Below are 19,278 nucleotides of genomic sequence, written 5' to 3' on the forward strand. Positions count from 1 at the left end.
ACACCAAAGTATCCATTGCAACCTCGCAATGTATGCCTTCCACCTCTTTAACATACCACCCTCTATCGAGAAGCTTGTCACAAAAGCAAGTGTCTAAAGATTTACATACTAGCATTGTCTTTTGAAGCCTGTATGTGCCAGGTGTGAAATAGTTCCACAAATAAACTTATAGGACATAAATTAGCAATTTTCACCAGAATGGTGGGTACACAATGTTGTAGGGACCTCTGCACATACCTAAACAACTTAGTTCAGAGAGCTTCAGACACTGTGGTTTCAGGGGGCTGGACAATCAATAAAACTCCAATTGGTAGGGAGAGGGAGTTTAACCAATGTACCTTTTTAATTTCTGTGGTTGATCTTGTAGAAGTGCTCATAGAAGAGATCTAAAATATACTCAGCTGGCTTCCATTCCTTGTATGATGAAGGATAGACATCTACAAATACAATAGCCAAAATTAAGAGACCACTTAGTCTGAAAACTAAATAGAATTTAGGAATACTTTAGAGAACTAGATCTTCCTTGTTTAATATAGGTCTACCTCTTCAAAAAGAAAATAAAGTAAGAGACCGCTAAGGTCTGAAAGGAAGAATACAGAAGAAAGGCTAGAATGCACTTACATTTGCATCGTGGATGATAAACCAATGAGACATCTCTGCCATTTCTAATCACATCAGAGTGATTGTAGACATGCTGAACCAAAACTTCCTTAACAGTTTTCTTGTTGACCTCCACTTTGAAATCTAGCACTCGTGCTTTCCATGCTAGGTGAAATAGATTTGTTGTAGAGGATCTTTAACTCCTTCTTGGTTTCATAAGAACCCAAGACCCTTTGGATATTGTCTTGTTGGGGACAATTGTAGCATAACCTAATCAACCCAAGACCAAAAAAATTATCAATCCTAGGATTGGCAACCCGGCTTAGGGCATGGAAGCATGAGCATCAATACATCCCATGAGCATCATGGGATGTATTGAATGGGAGGATTTAATAGAATTCTCTTCCAATGCAAATAGAGATTATCCATGAATCACTAACTCTAATCACATCATCAATCAAGAATCATCTACATACATTAACACTAGGTTGGTAACCTAACAAGACATAAAAGTGTCCTTTCAAGGTTTTGAAAAAAACCTCCAAAACCATAGTAGATCCACTCATTTTGTAAAATTTTTTCATCAGGTTATAGTTCAAGGCCTACTACACATGGAAAAAATAATAAACTTGTAAAATTTCTCATCTTTTGGTCACACCAAGCCTCGAGAGTTGATGGACCAGTGCATTTTTATCAAAACAGTCATTTCTTACGTTTTGTTGCATAAAAATAAGATTAGGGATTTTTGTCGGACTTGAGATAAATTCCTTAGTTAACTTCAATGGGTTGGTGATCAAAACATATGATTGCTTCTCATTCAGTATTTTTTGTTTTGCCAAAATAAATAGGTACAAAAAAGTTGAATTTTTACCATTCTGCAAACCTATCATCAAAGTTTCTATAGCCATGCTCAATACAAATAATATATGCATGTTTTCTTAGTTCCCTATTGTCCTTTATGTTCATAAGGAGCCATGGAGCATGTCAAAAGAATAATACATCTCTTACCAAGGGGAATCTTGGGGACAAAGATGAAGTGCTAAATACAGCAAACATGAAAAAACTGGGTTCAACATTATGAGTTGTAGAATCCCATAGAAACTATTCAATATCTAGCCAAATTTGATCCTTATGACTAGATATGGTTACTACCTACAAAATGCATGTAGTCGTCACAAGAAACTAACAATATTGAAAAAGATATACTTGATATACTAGAATGTTTCGTTTTCTTCTATAATTGAAAACATCAACCATCGTTGTGTACTATGAAAAATAAGGTATTAGGTGTCCCAAAACTCAAGGAATATTACCTTTATGTTACAATATGCGACATAGAAAATCAAAAAAGCATTTGGATATCATGAAATCCACCAAAAAAATCATAGAAGAGCTAAAATTGGCTAAAAAACAGGATTTGACAATTTTTGTAATTTGGTCATAACTTACAACTTTAATATTTATTTCTCCCTAGAAGCATCAGGACATGTTGAGGACTACTAAATATAGTTCTCTAGCATTATAGACCTCACAAAAAAGAATTCTAGAGTGGTATAGTTGCAAAAAGTTGAAAAAAGCCAAAAACAGGACCCGTTTTTTCACACAGTTTAGGTTGTGGAATGTTGTGCACGGACAAGGTTAAAGATGGAATTGATATTCCAAAAAAATGTTGAGTTTTTTTCAGCTCACGAGACAAATTTCTAGATAGATAGCACCTCAAAATCCATTTTGAAACTCTTGACATACTTCAAGGAAAATGGTCACTTAATAGGACATAAAAGTGTCCCATTACCAACCTAGTGTTAATCCCACTGGAGTCTGACTTACCATAGACTAGAATCCCAAAGCACACTCATGACAAGCACACACTAATTGCATTGGTGTTGGCCTCTCCAATCACCACATGCCGATCAAGGCACTTCATCAAAAGCCACACACACAAAGTGAATGGTGCTAGAGTTTCATTAAACCCATCCACACACAAGCAAACAATAGGGCACATACACTAATTACAAGATTAAGAACCAACTTAATCAACCTAATTAGAGATGCTAAATATTGCAAATCGAATGCTCATAGAAAGAGAGAGAGAGAGAGAGAGAGAGAGAGAGAGAGAGAGAGAGAGCTCAAGAATGGATCCTCAAGAATGACTACTCAAGAATGAAGCCTCCTTGCATAAAGGCTTCCTTATAAAGGCTTGTACCACAATCCTTTCTACTATGGGATTAATTTTGAGCCTCTAGCTATCAATATACACTTTGGAACTCCCAATGAGCCCAAAACCTTATACAATGTGGATAGAAAATATTATGCACATCCATACCACATCTCACGCTTGATGCATAATTGGTGTAGCATGTGTTAGTCGTTGTTAACATTCTCCCCTTCCTAATTTGACACACGTCCTCATGTGTCGCTGAAGCAAAGCACGGTGACATCGGTGAAAGCAAGTCCATGGAAGAATGTTGAGCTGCAAATCATAATACGAGTAATGAGTATCGAAGGCCAACAAGGATGAATAAAACATGAAGGACAATGACCAATCATGCAAAGTGATTTTTTTCTTCTAAAAGATGGGTCAATCATAGTAAAACATAAAAAAAATAAAGCAAAAAAACATTTAAACTATCATGAAGATTAAACCACTTGAAATTTTAGTTTTATGCATGAAACACAAGTAATCATTGATGACCCTAAGCTAATGCAAGTTCATAAACCTACTAGCGTAAAAACTATACGATTAATCTTAACAAATCATTCAAGTCTATCATGTCTACAAGCTATAAAAAAGCTCATAATCTATTAGTACATTGTCACAAATTTTTGAAGCTCATGGAAGTTTGTTTTTTTCATTTCATAGAAAAAAGTAAAACACATCACAAGGCTACCACCCCAAGGCAAGTCTAGTTACAACTCTTGGCTTCTTGAACCCTCAAGAAGGTGTTCCAAAACCTACTAGCCTACCAAGGCAACGGCTAACCCTTATCAGCCCAGGGCATTGGTTTAGGACCTTGACCAAGAAATTCAAGGGTGATTCCCGTCACCTCCAAGTGCCAATAAAGCGCTAGGATTCACATGGGTACAACATAACACATAACATAGAATTTTCTTTTCATGTGTCGAGTAGCATTTGTGCTACTCTTTTTGACACTTTTTTGCTTCATTGTTTTCATTTTTTTAGCACTTTTTTTATTGCTTCCATAATTAGTGTGCTTATAGAAAATGGACTAGAGACTAAAGCTTAATCATAGCCCTAGGTCATGTTAAAAATGAATGGAGTATTAAAACTATCACTAAGAGTCTAGGACTCATGAGCAATGATCCTACATTAGCCTAAGGTCAAGGCCAATTACCTATGATTAGCACACATAAAACCAAAATTATAATGAGTTTAATATTCACAAAGCAAAGTGTTGAAACTTTAGTATGCATAGCGTTTGCACATAAAAGAACCATAGCTTAGAGCAAAAATTACTTAAGCCAAGCATAGACAATGGGGAGATGAACAAAAGAGAAAAATCATGGAAGGAATTCACCTATTCATGCTCTTTGTGAATCCTTGAGCAAGCATACACTTGATAGAGAAGTCTCTCGATCTTTTTATTTACAATCCAAGTTGATTGAAGCTAAGTGTAAACACAAGCTACAAAATCCACTTATGAAAAGTCACACAAAAACACACAAAAAACATTAGTGAAAACCTAAAGCTAGGGTCTTTCATACCCTAATATTCCAAAGGGAAAAAACCCAAAGGAAAAAAGTTCCTTTGTTTATGCACATGGTGCTCTTTGATAGCAAGTGTATACATACATATCAAATAATGAGGGAGAAAAATGCTTCTTCATAAGCACGTTTTGCAAGTTTTACAATCTCTCAAGGATGATCCAAAAGTTGATTAAATGTTAGCTCACTTGGAATATGGAATTTAAAACAAGCTAAGAGCTCAAAAACAATACAACTCTGATGATATGAAGTGGCTCTTGAAAGCCCAAATCTGCAATCTAAAGCTTATCAAAAAAGTTGGCTAACAACTAGCTCATGAAAGTTTACAATTTTAGAGCAAGCTATGAGCTAGAGATGATTGCAACTTGATGGAATGAAAGTGAATGGCTCTCAATAGCCAAATTTTTTACTTGGAAGCTCTCAAAAAGATTTGGGTAAACACTAGCTCAAATGAAAATATTTTCACTTTAGACTAAGTTATGAGCTAGCATGTATACAACTTTTAATCCAAAGAATTGGAATGGCTCTAAATAGCCAAGTTTTGCAATATTTTGCAATGATGACCCCTTCTTGGGTCAATGGAAGTTCTTGTTGCCCACAACCCTTCAAAAACAACTCAATTGTTAGTGCCAAATATTCTTGCAAACATATTAAGCATTAAAAAGGTATCGAGCAATGCCAAGCTCAAATTCTAGTGCATGTTTCAATCACAACTCAAAATGATACTGCTCTCCCATGGCCATTCAAAAAAGCTAAATTTTAGTTCTATGGATTTTTTTTTGGCAAACATACTAAGCACTCAAATACAAAAGCAATGCTAAGTTTAAACACAAAGTCACAATCATTCATCAACTCTTTGTCAATGTAACTCTCTTGCTTGCCCAATATCACATTAAAAAAATTCTTCTTCTAGTGCAACGAGATTTTTTAATGAAGGTGATAGTAATCCAATGGGAAAGCCAAAGTTTGGGTACAATGAGGTTCCTTCATACCTTCAAAAGCTCACACGATTATAGCACACATAATTGTATACGAACAAGAAGAGTGAGAAAGAGAGACACAAAATGACGAGCATTTTAATTCACATAAGCCCATTTAAACTTATTTTAGTGCTAAAAGGAATATCTATTAGACACAAACACTAATCATCATTTACTGCAATGAGGCTCACTCCCCACCATGAAGCAATGCTTAGCAGAAACAAAGATTTTTTCCATTTAATCAATCAAACATGCACTGTCATAATGCTCAACCTGAAGCTCATTAGTGAAAGACATGTAGCTCATGAATCACTTAGATACAAGTTTGGAATTAACTCATAATATGAGAGATTGTAAAATTTTATTTCTTGCATAAGTGATCAATTTGGGATAACATGCATGATGGCTCTTTGGTGGCCAAGTTACCTCTTTTAGACCGTATTTGAATCTCCCTTTTGTTTTATTGTTTTGAACTTTGATTTTGTTCAACACCAAGTCTAACCAAACTTTTTAGATTTCGTTGGCCAAACAATCTTATGTTGTTTTGTACGAGATCGGGATGGATATGACTTGATTCCAAATTGGACAAGGGTGGGAACACTCCCCATTATCAAAAAATGCCAAGCTTTGATTTTTTTTTTTGTTTTTCCCTGCGGGCAAAATTATGGCGGTACACTGAGGCCCAAGGGAGAGCAAGAGAGAGCTATGCGCCAATGTGGGATATGGCTATAAAGTGTGTGTGTGTGTGTGTGTGTGTGTGTGTGTGTGTGTGTGTGTGTGTGTGTGGGTGTGTTTGTGTGTGTTGCGCTCTAGCATAAATCTCAATAGAAATTGCATGCCAGGACATTCCACCAGTTTGTGAAATAGATGGAGTGGCTAGTGCACTGACAAAAGAGGGATTAAGCCCACATAATTTCCTAAAAATGTTAGACAGATCAGCACCAGAGGAGGAAAAAAGAGCAAGCTCTTACTGATACTATGAGGATAAAAGAGGAAGTTGGGCAATGTATTGGGAAATTAAATTTACTCCTTCCATGGAGTCTTTATCCAAAGTAGCTAAAATCTTGACCCAATCAATAAAAGATAGCATATGTAAGACAAATAGTTTCTTGTCAGAGGTAGGAGCCGAATCATAAATTAGCTGAGAAGAATCCAAGCTACTAATACATCTGAGAACAAGAGAAGTGGCTAGTGAGAGGGGTTCCGAGGCCAGTTCCAATCCTTGTGAGAGAGCAAGAGTCTGCAAAAAATGAGGAGAGGTTTACTTATATTTCTCATAGTAGGTAATACAATCTTTGGCCTTCCTAGAGAGGAAGGGTGTAGTTCTAATTGCCAAGGCATTCTTTGGTTTACGGTCCTTAAGATAAAGCTTAATCTGTTCGAGAATATTTGCATGATTCTCAGGGTTGTGATTAGTGCTCATGCAAGCTGTCTTTCTACAGGGTACGAAGTCCTCAAAAGGGAACAGTGTAAACATAGATAAAGGTAGAAACAGTAAATGTGATTTTTTGGGCCTGCAAAACTTTAACCGACAAACTCAAAGACTATAGTAGTCGTGTGCAGGGGACCAAAAAAAGAGTATTAAAAGGGACCACCTAAAACCAGTCAACCTGTCAAGGGATTACAGACTATGGGTCCAACTTAGAGCTCAATTTCGAAGAAAATTTCCAAAGCCAGCATCCTGGTGTGAGTGGGATGGAAACACACAAAACGCCTCTATAACGACCCGACACACACTCTTGGGAAGATATACACACACACTATGGGGAACCACTCGGCTTACACAACCCACCTGGCCGAGACAGGGAACACACCGATGGAGTGAGAGGAGAGAGACTACCCTTTTACCCACTCCACATAGAGAGACAATCACACACACACACACAAAAAATCAGCTCAAAAGAGGAGAATTTTTGAGGTTTAGATACAATTGAGCTTGGCCCAACACCAATGGGAAAAATAGCTCACACAATATGGGTAAAATATACCAGATACAATCACAAACTGGAACAGAAGCTTTGCTCATAGGAGAAACTTACACAGCCAAAACAGTAGAAAAAGAGTGAGGAATTTGGAAAAATGGACAGCTTCATCGCGTCCGGAACGGCCCAAAACCCCAATCTACTACATCAAAGTGCTCAAATCCGACCTCGAATGAGCAGATTTCGGCCAAAACAGGCTCCAAAAACACACCTGCGGTTGTTCCTCCTCTCTTAGCCACGTTTTTTCTGGTCTTCTCTCAGTTTTTTCAGTTCCCACACTTAGTTTTATTATTTGGGCACCCTTGGCCTTTTAGATGACCTCAAACGGACCCCGAATAGGCCAAAAACTGACCTCGCAGTGCATAGTTGTCACCCTGCTGCATCCATCCGCACACCTGGCACTCAACCATTTCCAATAATGCATCCCGCCACCACGTGAAGTGGCCCCAAAAAGTGGTCCTCATGATGACCTTTATGCATAATTATCACAAGAAAACATCCACGTTGTGTTCGTACTCATCCACGTGCAAGTATTGACCCCATTCGACCTCCTGACGCCACTAGATTCCATCTGACGCACCTGCTTACCTCATGTCGTCGGCCCGCCGATAGCTTCCTTGAGAAGTTTTACGCGCTACCAACACCTCATTATTGTAGAAAAAACACACTGGTACTGGTAATGATGAAAATCGATGCACTATGTACATGTTGTCCTACCTATACACATGTGGGCCCCACGTAACCACCTGGCTCTAAAAAATGGGCAATCCTTTATTTGATGCACCATGCATGTGTATGTACATATGCACAATCCTTTGCTCCAAAAAACTCCTGACATAATTTGCCCATCCCCTAGCCTGCTAGATCATTCATGATCAGCAGCAGCAAAAAGAGATATGAGACTCGCCGCGTCATAGGTGTCCTCATCCCTCACAAACATTACTTGTTCCACAGACAGCTCACCTTGCTCCACCATCATTAACCTGGCATGATATAATTTAAGACGCATTCCATTTATCCTTGACTTATGTAGGATTCCATCCAGGTTAGCCAGCTGATATGTATCATTCGGAAAACACTCCACTACCTTGAAAGGTCCTTCCCACTTAATTTGAAACTTCTTTTGGAAAGTGTTGTCCAGCTTAGTGTTGTAGCACAAAACCAAGTCATGCTTCTTGATACCCATACTTTTGACCTTTTCATTTATCTTTGCCAAAGCCTTATGATGCATTTGCCCATAATGTTCCAATGCACTCATTCTATCCAGCTGAACCTCTTGTAACTGTAAGAGTCTCTCTTTGAATGCATCACTAGGCGGCCAAGCAACTTCTCTAGCATCTTGACAACAGGCAACTCTACTTCCACAGGCAATAGTGCTTCCTTTCCATACACCAAATGAAATGGAGTAAACCCTGTACCTGTCTTCACCGAAGTACGGTAAGCCCATAATGCACTAGGAAATTCCAAATCCCAATTCTTTCCTTGGTGTTCTGTCACCTTTGAAAGAATTTGTACCAATCACCATTGAATCTTTCATTTAATCCATTACACTGCGGGTAATAAGGAGTGGTATGCTGGTGCCTAATCTTCATCTTTGCGCATAAAAAATGTAGCAGTTTAGCTCTAAATCCTGGCCCCTTATCTAAAAGTAGTTCTAGTGGAACCCCAAACTTGCAGCATATTTCATCATATACAAATTTTGCCACCTCCTTTGCAGTGATCTGTTTTACTGCTATAGCCTCTGCCCATCTAGAGAGATAGTCCACTGCAGTCAAAATATAGCTTTTGCCCCTGCTTGTGATAGGTAACGGGCCTATTGCATCAATCCCCCACTTTTCAAACACATCAAATGCCATAATGGTTTTTCGTAGCTCTGGCTTCAACACTCTCTTCCCAAATGCTTGACACCTATTGCAAGACCTACACCAATGGTGAAAATCCTTGTGCAAACTAGGCCATACATACCCCTCATGCAAGATCTTATGCAAGGTGATCTTTAGAGCAAAATGGCCACCGCATGCACCTTCATGATTCTCTTCCAACACTCTATAAAGCTGCTCCCGCCAAGGTACACGTCTCAACACTAGATCAGCCCCTTTCATGTATAAGACATCACCAATCAATTTGTACCTGTATGCTCTACGCATAAAGCCATACTTCTTAGACTTCTGAATCTCCTTTGGAATGATTCCTGTTAGCAAAAACTCCTCTTCTTGAGCCAAACTTTCCTGGCCATGATAAAGAGGTAAAGTGGTCCTCAACACAAATAGCTCCCCAATCATGCTTTGAGTTGCTTCATGTGCCTCTCCATTTAGAGCACGTTCAATGTGTCTGATGCTCCATGCCTTGAACTTTTTTAACAAGCCTTTAATTCTGGAACACATTTCCTTCAATGAGGTGTTCTTACTCTTCCACACACCCAGCACTTGCTTCACCACTAACAAGGCATCACCTTTTATGCTCAACCTTCTAACCCCATGCTTCAAACAAATGTGTAATCCAGCTTCCAAAGTAGCATATTCAGCCTCATTGTTACTATGAGCATCCAATTTGAACCCTCTCTTGCATACTAGCTTCCCCTCTGGATCATAAAGTGCTATACCCCCTGAAGCCGCATCATGGCTCTTTCTGTATGAGCCATCAAAGAACAAAACATGTACATTGCTGATCTGTGGCACTTATTCAATTACCTTTCTCACCACCTCTTCCTTAACAAGAAGGGGATTCTCCTTATAAGTCAACAAATCAGCTAAGGTAGCTCTTGTGCTGTCTTCCACTAGAAAAGAGAGCTCAAACTCTTGCAGCTCAATTACCCATTCCTTCACCACATTTGACATGTTAGTGCCATTAATTAACTGTGGCAAAAAGGCATAACTCGTCAAGAAAATAAAAGGTCGTGGTAGCAAGTAATGACGAAATCGTCGACAAGCAAATATCACACAGGCCATCACTAGCTCTAACTCTGAGAATTTCCTGTCTGCTACCAACTTCACTCGGCTTGCACAATACACTGGCCTCATATAATGGCTGCCCTTCCTCTTTTGCAATAACATGGCTTCAATGGCATCATCCCCTACTGATGGATTTACATAAAACACTTTCTCCCAATCAGGAGCCTGCATGGCTGACAACCCCCCTAACACCTCTTTCACCTCTTGAAACACTTCTTCACACTTGTCATCCCATTGCAATGGATCATGCTTTGCCACTTGCTGTAACAGATAAAGGAGTTGCGAAGACAATGGAATAAACCGTGCCATGTACTTCACTTTGTGTATAAAGGTTGCCAATTTCTTCGTACTCGTAGGTGATGAAAGAAGAATAATAGACTTAACCTTGTCTGGATCAGCCTCAATGCCATTTTTTGACACCATATGGCCCAATAACTTCACCCTTGGCTGTGCTAGATGACATTTCTTTGGATTTAGTTGTCCTCCACATTCATCATATCGAGCCAATACCATCATCCTCCACTTTCCATCCTTCTTTGGATTGACTACTACTGGACTCACCCATTCTGTGGTCTCCACAGGGACTATGAACCCTGCGTTCAATAACTTGTCCACCTCTTCACGCAAGGCTTCCATTTGCGCTTGACCCATCCTTCTTAACCTTTGTCGCACTGGCTTAGCACCTTCTTTCAGCTCTATATGCATCTCTTCACCCTTGAACCCTCTGATCTCTTCATATGAAGTAATGAACAAATCAGGAAAGCTAGCCAGCATGTGCAAATATATCTCCTTCTCCATAGCTGAGAGGTCTCCACTGATCATTTGTGTAATCAATTCCTGCTTCTTTGACAACTCAACCTTGGTTTGCATCAGCCCTTCAATCACTTCATAAGGCCCTTCACTTTCACCTTCAACCTCATTTGCAAATGCGACTAAACCAGACTCCTGGATTCCTTTGTCCATCAGAAGAAAAGCAACATCAGCATCCTCATCACTGCTGGTAGTACTATCACTGTCCTCATCAGTCACTGTGGAATAGTCTTCATCACTAGACTCATCTTCATCTTCATAAAGCTCCTCCAATCGTTTCCTTGTGTCCATATTGTATAGCTTCTTGGAACCTGTCTTTCCACAGAGGCTAATCGTACCACGTTGCCAATCTTGAATAGCTCCCACTGCACGTAACCATGGTCTGCCTAGTATAATAGGATATGCTCCCAACCCCGCTGGCATCACTTGAAAATCAACCACCACCTTTGCATCATAGGTCTCCACTTCTAAGCTCTTCACAACACCTAAACATTTTACTTTTTGATGATTTGCCAATCTGATCCGAAAGCCTGACACCCCAGTCACTATAAGACCCATCTTCTCAATGCATGAGTGTGTTATGATACATACTTGGGCCCCGTCATCCACATAACCTTGTCCCAAATTTTTCCTTTTATGCCACACATCTACTATTGGGCAAATGTCTGGTAGCTCATCCATCGCCAACACCTTCACTGAACCTCTCTCTCGCTCTTTCTCCATTGGGTTAACCATCCTCTTCCACTGTCTCTTTAGCTTAGGCACCATCTCTATAAGTTGCCCAAAGTTAACATCTGCTTTCCTGCTTGTAAAATCCTCCTTCAAGTCATAGCTTAATTGCCCATCCCCTAGTGGAAAATCTGAAACATGAAACTTGCAACGAGCCCTTATTTTTCTCTTAGCCTTGACATCCTCGCCTTCATAGCTCTTTCCCATCTTCTTACTAGGACCTGGGGCACTTCTTCCTTCCTTTTCCTCTGTGGTCTTCTTCCCAATAGGCATCACTAATGTATCCTCTAGCTTTGATGCCTTCTCCAAGGTGACCACACTTAACACTTTTGTCTTTCCCTTTTCCTCCTGGGTTAACCCACTGGTTCCTTCTTCTCCCTTAATTTCAATGCCATAATCATTTGACCTATTTAGCACCTGTCTTGGCAATGGATACATGTCTCCCCCCATCCTTGGTGGCTTATCGCATTGCGGGCTGATGTGGCCCAACTCTCCACAATTATAACATGTGGGCGTCTTCCTCCAAAACCTACCATTGTTTTGTCCAACACCATTCCTAGGTCTTTCTTCCCCTCCTGGCTGATTTGCAAACCTCCCTCGACCTCGATTATTTCCCACATTACCTAGCATGTTTAGGTTGAGATTCTTCACTAAATCTACCACTTGCCTCATGTCTTGCCTTAGCCCATCATCTTGCACTGTTGTAGTGACCACTGCTGGCATAACTTGAGGAGTAATAGAAACCACTGGTTCATGATGAACCCCTGGCATGCGACCTTGTAAAGAATCCATAGGTTGAAACTCAGGCCTCTTGGGTGAAGACTCCACCCCTAACTGACTCATTTTCCTCAGCTTCCACTCTTTGTTCCTTGCCACCTCCAATGCATCTTCATATGTTCTAGGTTTTTTTAGCTCCACTCTCCAACGTATATTCTCCCAAAGACCAGCCAAGAATCTGTCCTTCTTCAGCATGTCAGGTGGGGGTACTTGTGGTGCTAAGGCCTTACACATCCGCTCCCATGCCAATGAAAACTTACGTATGTACGCATCTACCTGCTCACCTTCCTTTTGCACCAAACTTTGTACTTCTTGCCAGACTTTGTCAGGATCTTCTGTCTTCACAAACTCCACTTCCAATCCATGCCTTAGATTGTCCCAACTCAATCTTATAGGTGGATCTACTGCATGCAACTCCTCTTCAAATTCTTTGGACCAAACTCGTGCATCACTCTTCAAACAAATTTGGAGAAGACGTAACATTTGTGCCGGGTCATGAATCTGGTTGCTAATGCAGGCAACCTCCATCTTTTCCAAAAAGTCTTCCACATATTCATCACTTCTTCCATGAAACTCTGAATAAGAGAAAGCCATGGCTACCCAAGTTACGATGCTTTGAGAACCCCTTCGAACACACGTGCAAGAACCCAAAACTTTTGACTACCCAATCCCCAGAAACTTCAATGGAGCTCAACTTTATATAAGGACAAACACATGCACATCAAATGAGTTTTCGTAGTTGATCATTGGAATTACAACAGGCAAAGGACATTCCAGGATCTCTCTTAATCTTCTTGGCCCAAACATAAAGACTATGCGTTGCTGGAAAAAAATCTTCCTGGACACATGAACATTTATCTGGATCCTCTAAGTTAAATGAAAAGGAGTGAACTGAGGTCCGTCGTGATTATCCATTAAAAGCCATCCATGTAGATTCCAAGAAAGCACCTTGACTAATCCTCTGATTTTGCCAAAATTTTAGCAGCATAACAACATAAATGGCTCAAAAGACCAAAAAACCAGCCATCATAACTTGGAAAAATTTTGACAGAGTTTCCCCAGAAGTAGAGCAGTGAGAACCCAAAATATAGACTGTAAATGTATGCATAAATTGCCAACAATAGAACCCGAGCATCAAGTAGGAATCACTAGTACATAGCCTATGGCGAGGTCACGAAAAGGGTGCTCCAGCTACCTGTATCACCGAAAGGATCTCCACATCTGAGAATCCCCCAGCTCAGTAAAACACGCTATCGACCCTCATACGAAGGCTAATGCAAATCGCGTATAGTCAAGTCTCAGAAATGACTATCCTCCAGACCAAGTCTCAGAAATGGATGGGACTGCCAAATAAAACCAAGTATGGCTCCACAAAGGCGTACAATTGGCAGTTTCCACAAGTAACGTACAATACCAACAAACAATGCGCTCAAGCAAGCGCCCAATGATGCATACCCATGGCAACTGCAACTGACTTCACTGCTAGTATACCACTGTACTCCAGCTACCTGTACCTGTGTGAATCACCTGTACTTGTACCTGTTCCTGTAACCTATAACCTGTAGTCTGCAACCTGTAATCCCGAATCTCGAAGCTTGAAGCTCGAAGCAGAAGGTACTCGAAGAAGATCCTCCGTGGGAGCGCCAAAAGAATGTGAGCAGGATGAAAACACACAGAGCGCCTCTATAAAAACCCGACACACACTCTTGGGAAGATATACACACACACTATGGGGCACCACTCAGCTTACACAACCCACCTGGCCGAGACAGGGAACACACCGATGGAGTGAGAGGAGAGAGACTACCCTATTACCCACTCCACACAGAGAGACAATCACACACACACACACACACACAAAAACTCAGCTCAAAAGATGAGAATTTCTGAGGTTTAGATACAGTTCAGCTTGGGCCAACACCAATGGGGCAAATAGCTCACACAATATGAGTAAAATATACCAGATACAATCACAAACTCGAACAGAAGCTTCGCTCATAGGAGAAACTTACACAGCCAAAACAACAGAAAAAGAGTGATGAATTTGGAAAAATGGACAGTGCCATTGCATCTGGAACGGCCCAAAATCCTAGTCTACTATATCAAAGTGCTCAAATCTGACCTCGGATGAGTAGATTTCGACCAAAACAGGCTCTAAAAACCCCAAAAACACACCTGCGGTTGTTCCTCCTCTCTTCTCCACGTTTTTTCTGGTCTTATCTCAGTTTTTTCAGTTTCCACACTTAGCTTTATTATTTGGGCACCCTTGGCCTTTTAGATGACCTCAAACGGACCCCGAACATGCCAAGAACGGACCTCGCAGTGCATAGTTGTCACCCTGCTGCATCCATCCGCACACCTGGCACTCAACCATTTCCAATAATGCATCCCGCCACCACGTGAAGTGGCCCCAAAAAGTGGTCCTCATGATGACCTTTATGCATAATTATCACAAGAAAACATCCACGTTGTGTTCGTACTCATCCACGTGCAAGTATTGACCCCATTCGGCCTCCTGACGCAACTGCTTACCTCATGTCGTCGTCCCGCCGATAGATTCTTCGAGAAGTTTTACGTGCTACCAACTCCTCATTATTGTAGAAAAAACACACTGGTACTGGTAATGATGAAAATCGATGCACTATGTACATGTTGTCCTACCTGTACCCATGTGGGCCCCACGTAACCACCTGGCTCTGGATAATGGGCAATCCTTTATTTGATGCACCATGCATGTGTATGTACATATGCACAATCCTTTGATCCAAAAAACTCATGACACCGGTTTCTCTAGGAAAGAAAAACCTTATGTATAGGATGTGTGTGTAGCTTTTAAATCTTATATAGTAAGACATAATTGAATTTTTACATTCAAAGGTTAGCTGGCAATGGAGCAAAGACTAGATATGTACAAAAACAACTCAGTATTAGAATCATTTAAGTACAATGTTTGTAGGAAAGAGATCCGCTTCAGTATGCAAAAAGTAAATGAACTTCCCAAGTCATCAGTGAGTGTTTCATCCAAAGTAAGATAGCTTGCCAAAGTAAAAAAACCTTCCAAGATAAGATAGAGTCCTTACCTGCATCCATCCAAACAAGACAACAATTCAGTTAGCCTTGGATGTGTTTTACAAGTATCAATGGACCATACCAGTTGTTATCCGTGTCCATTTTATAAACTTTTCTTATTTTAACAAGATTAGTGATTTATGATTACAAAAATGTTCTTCTATTTCTCCTTTTCATAAATCCAAGTTACTAGCAAAAAGAATTTTTTTAATTAGAAGGCCACCACCGAAGCTCAAAAAAACTCTTATTATAGTTCAAAAAAGTAATAAGTTTAGTTTATGTTTGTTTAGGTCAAATATAGTTAAATGTTCACCATGGTATATGGAATTTAAAACATCTTATAGTGTGTATAAGTATTACCAAATAAATCTCACAGCACATTAAGTGGCAAGGAGCCCTTTGAAATAACCAAATATCTGAAGAATAGTTCAATATTCATATGTAGCCAGCAGGCCAAGCCTCCAAAAGCCATAGAGCCAGTATCAATTATTACACAAGAAGTTACCCGAAATCATATTATCCTCATGCCAATCCAAGGGGTACATAATATGCAATCAAATGTAGTCGAAAAAACAGTCCCAAAGTGTATACTTACCTTAAATAGGTAAAGGTTCTTTAGTAAGAAAGATGGGGTATGTTATCAAGCATTAGGTGCAACAGGTCTTGGAATATTTATAACAAAATAGTATAACTGCCCAACGAATGCGACAGAGGTAATAGACCACCTAATTTAAACATTTTGGTACAACAACTGTATGCAGCTGCTCTTATGCAGCCGAACCAACCAACCCCGCACACAGTGCGCATGAAGCCACATCAGTACTCCTTGTATTCCAAGAAACCAAACGATGAGTTTTACCACGTTGTATTATTACCAAATTACCAGTGAACCACTACACCATGCATATCAACCAATCCCAGACCATACCTTCTTTAAGAAGTCACCTCAATAGAGTAAGAGAAGTAATACAGTATATGTTAGCACCCGGGAAAAAGTCCTATTGCAGTAAGTGAATTCCAATTTTAAGCTAGTGAAGCAAAACCCAATTCCTCCTTTTTCAATGAATGAAAAATTATACCGACCAACCTTAACCACAATTTCCATGCTGAGTAAAAAAATACAACCTATCATTTATGAGCAATAAAAACACCAGCTGCACACAGTATGAAATTCAACAGTCCCCTCGACAGCTGTAAAACCCATAATGAACTCAAGCAGAATACACCTAAGGTAAAACAACTGCCACTATGCTAAAACATATAATGTTAACCTTACAGTGTCAGAAGAAAGCTTACTGTACAAAATTCCATATATAATCTAGGGTAGAGAAAAACCCGAGACACCTGAGTGGTGAGCTCCATATCTCCTTTTTGTGAAGCAAGCAGTAAGACTTCTCAGAAAAATACAACATAACAACACTGGATAAGTGAGGGGTAGAGATGCACCCTCACCTGTTTAAATAGCGGAAGGAGGATGGATTGCCAGTCCTCTGAGCGAGAGTAATGAGTGAGTCGGGCCGCCTTCCCTTGTGAGTGTGTGGTAGGTTAAATCGTCACGCAGATACCCATGAATGGGGAGCTCTAAAGCCAAGGAGGAGAGTCCGCCTTCACGGCGTAATGAGAAAAGAAACCTTAATCACGCTCGACACGCCAAGGGGTATTATATATCTTAGTTTATTACTCATGGGCAGGCCCCATGGTCTTAACAGGGAAATGGCATATCTTGTGTAGTATCACTAAAGTGACCCAACAGAATCTGGGTTAGATCCAAGTGGTGGTGGTGGGAAGTGAGGTTGGGGGGGGGTTGCTTGGGGTAGGTTTGGGTGTGTGTGGGGGTGGTTTGTTTTATATAACCACAAGAGTATAACAGTGTGTGTGTGTGTTTATGGCAATGGAGAGTTACGAGCCAAGCGGGTGGGGCCAAGCCAAACAAAGCAAATGCAAGTTCCATGCAACTCCCCATTATCAAAAAATGCCAGGGTTTGATTTGAATTTTTTTGTTTTTCCCGCCAGGCAAGATTATGGCGGTACACTGAGGCCCAAGATAGAGCAAGAGAGAGCTATGCCAGTGTGGGAGTGTGGCTATAAAGTGTGTGTGTGTGTGTGTGTGTGTGTGTGTGTGTTGTGCTCTAGCATGAATCTTGATAGAGTTTGCGAGCCAGGACATTCCACCAGTTTGTGGAATAGATGGAGTGGCTAGTGCACAGACAAAAGAGGGATTAAGCCCACATAATTTCCTAAGAAAGTTAGACAGATAAGCACCAGAGGAGGAAAAAAGAGCAAGCTCTTGCTGATACTGTGAGGATAAAAGAGGAAGCTGGGAAATGTATTGGGAAATTAAATTTACTCCTTCCATGGAGTCTTTATCTAAAGTATCTAAAATCTTGACCCAATCAATAAAAGACAGCATATGTAAGACAAATAGCTTCTTGCCAGAGGTAAGAGCCGAATCATAAATTAACTGAGAAGAATCCAAGCTGCTAATACATCTTAGAACAAGAGAAGTGGCGAGTGAGAGGGATTTCGAGGCCAGTTCCAATCCTTGTGAGAGAGCAAGAGTCTGCAAAAGATGAGGAGAGGTTTACTTATATTTCTCATAGTAGGTAATACAATCTTTGGCCTTCCTAGAGAGGAAGGGTTTAGTTCTAACTGCCAAGGCATTCTTTGGTTTACGGTCCTTAAGGTAAAGCTTAATCTGTTCGAGAATCTTTGGATGATTCTCAGGGTTGTGATTAGTGCTCATGCGAGCTGTCTTTCTACAGGGTAAGCAGTCCTCAAAAGGAAACAGTGTAAACATAGATAAAGGTAGAAACATTAAATGTGATTTTTTGGGCCTGCAAACCTTAAACCGACAAAGTTAAATACTATAGTAGTCGTGTGTAGGGGACGCAAAACAGAGTCTAAAAAGGGACCACCTAAAACCAGTCAACCTATCAAGGGATTACAGACTATGGGTCCAACTTAGAGCTCAATTTCAAAGAAAATTTCCAAAGCCAGCATCCCGGTTTCTCTTGGAAATAAAAACCTTATGTTTTGGATGTGTGTGTAGCTGTTAAATCTTATATAGTAAGACAATTGAATTTTTACATTCAAAAGACAGCTAGCAATGGAACAAGGACTAGATATGTACAAAAACAACTCAGTATTAGAATCATTTAAGTACAATGTTTGTAGGAAAGAGATCCCCTTTGAGTCTGCAAAAAGTAAATGAACTTCCCAAGTCATCGGTGAGTGTTTCATCCAGAGTAAGATAGCTTGCCAAAGTTAAAAAACCTCTCAAGATAAGATAGAGTCCTTACCTGCATCCATCCAAACAAGACAAAAATTCAGTTAGCCTTGGATGTGTTTTACAGGTATCAATGGACCATACCAGTTGTTGTCCATGTCCATATTATAAACTTTTCTTATTTTAACAAGCTTAGTGATTTATGATTACAAAAATGTTCTTCTATTTCTCCTTTTCATAAATCCAAGTTACTAGCAAAAAGCATTTTTTTGATTAGAAGGCCATCACCCCTTATAATCCAAGTGTCATAGTCCCCTATCAATAAATCCTTCAAGATTTAATGAAACTCAACCGAAGCTCAAAAAAACTCTTGTTATAGTTCAAAAAAGTAATAAGTTTATTTTATGTTTGTTTAGGTCAAATAGAGTTAA

This window comes from Adiantum capillus-veneris, chromosome 23 (assembly GCF_014529385.1).
Source record: "Adiantum capillus-veneris isolate H3 chromosome 23, ASM1452938v2, whole genome shotgun sequence".
Classification (NCBI taxonomy): Eukaryota; Viridiplantae; Streptophyta; class Polypodiopsida; order Polypodiales; family Pteridaceae; genus Adiantum; species Adiantum capillus-veneris.